At 43.5% G+C, this 6,909-nt stretch overlaps 1 protein-coding gene across 3 annotated transcripts in view; it reads right to left on the bottom strand.

Moving 5' to 3' along the window:
* EVI5L (ecotropic viral integration site 5 like) overlaps positions 1-6,324 on the bottom strand; it is a 59,195-nt gene extending 52,871 nt beyond the window's left edge. For all 3 annotated transcript variants that reach the window (XM_044453683.1, XM_044453682.1, XM_044453681.1), the window contains exon 1: positions 6,162-6,324. The gene's annotated coding sequence lies outside the window, so the exon portion shown is untranslated. The remainder of the gene's footprint in view (positions 1-6,161) is intronic.
* Between the last annotated feature and the right edge of the window lie 585 nt (positions 6,325-6,909).

A 6,909-nucleotide genomic window follows, 5' to 3' on the forward strand; every position in this document is an offset into this window, starting at 1 on the left:
AGATAATCAGTTTCATCCAAGAGTGCTTGGAGTTGTCCCGCCACCACTCGCTCTAACACCTTGCCCAGAAACGGGATGTTGGCCACTGGTCTATAATTAGTGGCCATCTCTGGATCCTGTGACGCCTTCTTCAGGACCGGTCGGACTACCGCCTCCTTTAAAGGGGCAGGCACCCGACCCTTCCTCAGAGAAGCGTTAACCACTTCCAAGATCCAGGTTCCAATCCCGTGCTTGGAATCCTTTATTAACCAAGATGGGCAAGGATCCAAAAGGCAAGTGGTGGGACGTACTCGTCCAAGCACCTTGCCCACATCATCGGGCCGCAGTAACTGAAATTCATCCAATAATTCTGGACCAGACAGTAGCATCGGTGTCTCCCTTAAGACCTCTGACTCAATAGTGGAATCCAGCTCGTGACGAATCTGAGCGATTTTCTCCCTGAAATGCCTGGCAAAGTCGTCACAGTGGGCCTTTGAGGGTGGAATCAAATCTTCTTTCGGACCTGGGCGGACCAGGCCTTGCACCACTCGAAAGAGCTCCGCCGGATGGCATTGTGAGGAGGCAATGGAAGCGGAAAAAAATCTCTTTTTCACCGCCCTCACCGCCACAGCATAGGCCCGATAGTGGGCTCTTAAGTGTGTTTGGTCAGATTCATCCCGTGATTTCCTCCACCTACGCTCTAGCTGTCTCCCAACCTGCTTCATCGCCCTCAGTTCAGGAGTATACCAAGGGGATATTTAAATGTCCATGGGGACTGAGAGCTGCCCACAAAAAGTCAAGCTTTTTGATAGTACTATGATCGAGCTTACTCCAAAATACAATCACCAAAATGGAATTAAAATTAAGCCCTATGTTTATTGTCCCAAAAAAACTCAATTACAGTTAGAGGGGTGGGGGAAGTAAGTATTACAGCGAGGGTTAAGGCAGAGAAGAATGGAATAGAGTGACTGGAATGCCGAATGGAAGCACGCCACACTTCAATATTTTGTCGCAGAGCTCCATTTATTGTCTTAATTAATAACCGAAGCATATGTTGCTCTGTCTCTCTATAGAGCCATCTCCACACAACAAACTTATACCATGCACTCAATCTATAAAGGGTTGTCAATTTCATCATCATTCTCTATAGTAAGTCAATTACTATTTGGTTTGCGGGCTTTGGGCTACAAAACCTAATGTCAAATAAGACTATCATGCTGGTATCATCCCTCATTTATGAAATTTCATGGAGTGGACATCCAGACATATTTCTTCCCTTTGTAACACTCCTGTGTTTTGCCACCACTTCTGACTTCCTTACCATATCACCATCATCCAAAGCATCATTAGTTTACATTTATATTGCACATTTTTTTCTCCTGGGAGGAACCCAAGGCAGCCTATGTAGTCTTTATCCTCTCCATTTTATCGTTACAACTACTGAGCTGGTTCAGGCTGAGAATTGGTGACTGGTTCAAAGTCACCTAGTGAGCTTCATGGCTGAAGCTAAGTAATGACACCCAGTAAACTTCATTGCTTATCTACTGAAGAGAAAAAGTTAGAGAAAGCTACAGAATTCCTTCTAATCAATGAGACAGGAAGCTCCATCTCAAAGTGTCCTTATTTGTTGTTACCAACCTAGCAACAATGGAGTAAGAGTGCTACCCATCTAGAATTTATCCTCAAAGATATAGATATAGGATCAAACACTCACTATACATCAATGACAAGATTTCAGACTGTGGTGGGGTCATGTCTAGCCACTCGTCTAGTCTCCTAAGGCAAGTAATCAGCTGCAATCAACCATGCAGGGAAGATTTATACAATCTGGTTCTTTTTCCATTTATGCCAAGCAAGATGAAAGTGAATTATCTCTGTGTCACCAGGTGAGCCTGTAAGTTTTTGTGAGCTTGTTATGTCCTGTAGACTTACAACTAACATTATAGTACATTCTGAATAAATTTCATTGTTGGAACAATGAGAGGGCAAAAGTACTCAGACTTCTACACCATTCCACCTTCCTTCCATCCCAATCCCAGTGTGCAACAGTGAGGGAGCAGATATTGGAATTAACATTTTGTGAGTGACCAGGAAAAGTTAGCAAAGACTTTCTGTCTCCCAAAGTTACAAGTCATCAGTGAACAAGAGGTTTGACAAGGGATAGGGGCAGGCGAGAATGATAGATTTTAATAACAGAAGTCAAGTCTTTTTGTTTCATTGATGACATGAAGCCATCCTTAGCTGCTTTCCTTTTCAAGGTATCCACTCTAGCAAGTGTTCCACTATACATCAAAGCTGAAATTCATTATCTTGGTTAACATGATTCATATTTTATAAGTTATCCAGGTAGTAGCAACACATTAGATACTCCAGAAGTTTTAATCTAGGCTGCCACTAAACCAAAATGAAGACAACTAGTTGTGGTCTCCACATGAAAACTACAAGCTGATCTATCACACCAAGATGCAATAATGGAGGTAACCCATCAATTAAAATTGATCAGCTGCTCAATTAAAGGCAAACCTTGTGAAGGAACACAAATTTTGTGTTATAAAAGGCAAGGAAAAAGAGGAATAAGTACCAAGCTCCTAGGACTTAAGCAAGGAAATGTTTTTATTATTTTTTTTGTAGTTTCTACCTTCTTATAGACAAATCTTCAGAAGAAAGCAATGAAGCATATAGGGATTATGTAAATCATACAGCAAGGCACGACTAGCTGTAAAAAAGGTTACACTATAATGCTTTATTAGGTATCTGACAGTTACGAATTCTACACTTGAAGTATGTATTCAATCATTAGCTGTAACATTCAGAGCAGATTATCTAAAAATGAAAACTAAAACTTGCCTTTATTCTGACAAACTAACACAAAATCCTCCCTAAAATATAATTATATTAGCTATTCTGCAACACATGTTCTTGTAACATTGGTGCTAGGTTGTAAGCTCAGTTACAAATAGAATAATTGGCAGTTTCCCTATCATACAAGTTCTTCTCCAAAATAAGTGTTAGTGGGGGAAAAACACAATGCTCTTGATCACTTGTAGAGGTTAAGTAAATTACTGCTTTATTCAGCTTTTTCAGTGGCAATGTATTGTAATCTATAAATGGAACAATTTCTTCACCTGTACAATTGGTGCTCCCAACCAACATAGTCAATCATGAGGGATCATAAGAGTTCCAGTTCTCCAGATGTTTTGGCCTATTATTCCCATAATACCTCACCCATTGGCTGATGGGAGTTGAGATCCTCCCAACAGTTTAGACTGCAAGTTGCCTACCCTTGTTTAGACCGCTGAGTCCTTGGATCATTCTGATATAAAGGATAAAAGGCAAACCAAACAAGGCAGCATATGGCCAACTGAAAGTAAGATATAGTAATTAAAACACTATTGGAAAGAAAAAGTACTATATAGTAATGAAGAACTACTCAGCAGATCTCTCTCAGGGACAGTGTCTGAACCATCAACTCATGTAAAACAACCTTTCATATCTGTTAGCATTTAGATGCATTGTATTGGCATGGCAAAAACTATCAGGACATAAATGCTGCTATCAATAAGGGGTTGCTAAACTCTGTTTAAATGATTAACAAGCTAAGTTCCTCAAAGGACCCAGTACTTTGTGAATGACAAAGTGATACTTTTTATCTTATTGTCTAAAATGCTTCCATAGCCCTAGTACCCTTCAGAGAAGAAATCACTTTTCATTTTCAATTCAGCTGTGACAGGACTGCAAACTGCTAACCTAAAGAGTGAAGAGGTCAAATATTAAGTTTGAAGGACACCTGAAGGCCAAGAATTCAAGCAATCATTCACTCTTTATCATAAAAAATTATTGCCTAAGCTAGAAAGTAGTGTTAGTTTGCCACTACTGCTATGTTAAGCACTAGCTTAGATATAAGGCACTTTACCAAAGTAGAAGCAAAGACCAAGCCATCTAGGAGCCTGTCTCTGCAAGCCAAGCATTTTTACAATATTATGTTGCTACAGTATATTGATATCCAGAAGATTTTCATTGATAGTGTGCCCTTATACACAGACATAGCCAATGGATACTTCCTAACTCTGGCTCACAGTTGGGTTTTCCTCTCTCAGTACTAAGCATGCCACAGAAACAGTCTGCACCCATGCATACATTAATTCTTCTTTCATTCAAGGCATGCTGTTTGCAAACAGTTCTCCCATTGTTTAAGCTGCAACACTGGATTTCAACTAGAGCTAAAAACAAATGTCTAATAAAATTAGAAAGCTTCCCACTGGTACTTGATGGTATGCAGGCTAGTAGAACGGCATTGCTTTCTTTAGAGTTTAATTAATGCCAACACAGCAAGGCCCTGGACATCAAAAAAAATTAAACCATTACCCTTCTGTACTGGCTACCTTCTATGTAACTTGACTATTTCAAGATATTCTCTTGAAATCAAAACAGAGCTGCAACAATGTTACATCACTCGCTATTTTAGACAAATTAATTACACAGTCATTAACACTAAAGCCAAATGTATGAAGTAGCATTTCAATAAAAAGCAGTTGCATATAAATGTTTAAGAAAATCAAATGTCCTAGATTTCTGTCCTAATTACTAAAGCCCACCAGAAATGAACACAACACTTCCCACAGTTAACACAGGCCCATGACAGCCCACCTTCTGGGTGCGCTCAGACCATGAAAAAGTCAAAGTCACCAAAGAACAACCTAAAAGTCAGCATTCACAGAGAATTAAGAAGCACTCAGCAGATAGAATTGGTGGGAATGAGTGAAACTGAAACTTTTCTAGAGATCAAAAAGGCAAAAACATTCTAAGGCAGAGGAAACTCAGAAAGGAAAAAAAGTCACCATGGGCAGCAGACTAGCTTGCATTTTCTTAACACCTCCCAAAACAGGTAAACACTCACATGTGTTCTCTCTCAACCTTCCAATCACCAAAAACTTTGTAATAAAAAATAATAGCGGCGGTATCTCTTCTTGCACAGGAGAGCTCTTCTTTCTTTTCAGATATCCCATAGATAACAGAAAATGAAATAAAATTATAGAACACACAGAGATGAATTCCTTGGGCCACATGAATCCCTGTCCTCAAGGCATTTTATTAATAAAATAAAGGGTGTGACAATACTGATGGGACAAAAAGAAGTTGCCACAGCACATTAATATGGTGCAATTCAACTATTGGGCATGGCCTTAAGTTCTTAAGAGCTTTGCTGAATCAGACCAAAGACCTACGTAGTCCACAGTAGCCAACTCAAAGCCTGTGGGAAGTCCACCAACAGGATGAAATGGCAATAGACTCTTCCTATTTGTGCTCCCCAGCAACTGGCATAAAAAGTATATAGTGTAAGTAGCAAAGACACAGGCATTAACACTAAAGCCAAATGTGTACATTAATGGGACTAGCAGCCATTGATAGCCTTCTCCTCCTTGAATCTCAGGAGAAGAGGTTCAAACCTCAGAGCAGAGGTAGCTGCACTCCAGCAAGGTGCTATTTTCATTCTCAGTGCCTAGTCTGAAAAGTCAGGAGTGATGACATCTAAATACAATGGAAATAAACTAAAATGATGGTCACATGCTGTGTGCACTGTGGTGTTCAAATAGTAATTGTTCACCTGCCTAGGGGAAAGGAAGAACACACTGCTCCTTTGTTGGCAGGCAGCAGAAAAAGAGAGGTCACTACCTCAAGGGATTAGCACATACCATGACACACCTTCAGGATTTGTTAAGGAAACCTCTTTTTTCCCCAATTACTGATGCGAGGAGAATATCGTGCTTCCCCCTCAGGGGCAGGTCAAGGAGACTGTAGGGGAAGAAGCCTTGTTTAACCTTCCCCTGGAACAGGGTAGCCTGAGCACAGCAGCTACAGGAAGGGCTACTGGGCAGCTCCAGGGAAATCAATGGTCCCAGTCCATTTAGGTCAAGCGTCTCACATAGTGGAGGTTCAGAGAAAGGAACTGGGGCCCTGCTTGCACCATGCAAAAAAACGAGCAGCAGAGCGAGCCTGTTAACTTGGCTCCCTCAGATCTCTCTGCGTGGAGAAAGGCAACGGAAGGATAACCGCGCGGGGGAGGGGAAAGCATCGCGCCCCCTCCCGCCTCATGGAGGGTCCTCGAGCTATTCGGCGAGGAGACGCCAAGCGACGAAAGGGGCCTCCTGAGGGGAGAGCGCCGAACGCCCTCGTCCTCCTACCTGCTCGGCCGGCACTGCCATTTCGGCTCTTGCTCCTCAGGGAGGCGGGGGTCCGAAGCCTCCGGGCCCGGCCTCGGCGGCCACCGCCTCCCCCGCCGTCAGCACATGCAGCACGGCGGAGGTGACCACGCCGGGAAGCGCGGCGGCCATGGAGGAGGAGCTGTTGGCGGCGGCGGCGGCGGTTCAGGACGAGCCCCCGAGCTGCCGCCGTTTCCTCCTCCTCCTCCTCCTCCCCGCACCGTTTTCTTCCCCTCCCGCGGCCACCCCAATTCACTGACAGGCTACGAGCTCCACCCCCTCGCCACACCCTTTCCCTGAGTGGCCAATTCTGCTCCAAGCTCCCCACGTTCGGAACCCGCCTGCCCAGCCGCATCCTCCAATCGGAATTCGGGATTCGCCTAGGCACCGGATCCTCCACCAGCCACCGCTCGCGCAGAGAGCGAAATCAGAGAGCGAGCGAACTACGGCTACCGCCACCGCGGCGGCAGGCGAAGGAAGCCCTCAAAGGGGCGGGAATATTAACCCCATTCATCTCAGTTTGACCAATAGAATGCCGGGGAAGAAGTAATAGACAGCTTTTTACCGACTTGAATTTCAGGAGCAAAGTGCAGGAGGAGGATCAACTTTTCCTTCTTTCCTGGGGCTAATAAGCATTAGAGAGCAGCAGAGAGAGAGAGAGAGAGAGAGAGAGAGAGAGAGAGAGAGAGAGAGTGTACGGTTGCATATAAAAAGCAACAACGGCAAGATA

The sequence above is a fragment of the Varanus komodoensis genome, unplaced genomic scaffold (assembly GCF_004798865.1).
Source record: "Varanus komodoensis strain SLA01 unplaced genomic scaffold, ASM479886v1 scaffold7_1, whole genome shotgun sequence".
Classification (NCBI taxonomy): Eukaryota; Metazoa; Chordata; class Lepidosauria; order Squamata; family Varanidae; genus Varanus; species Varanus komodoensis.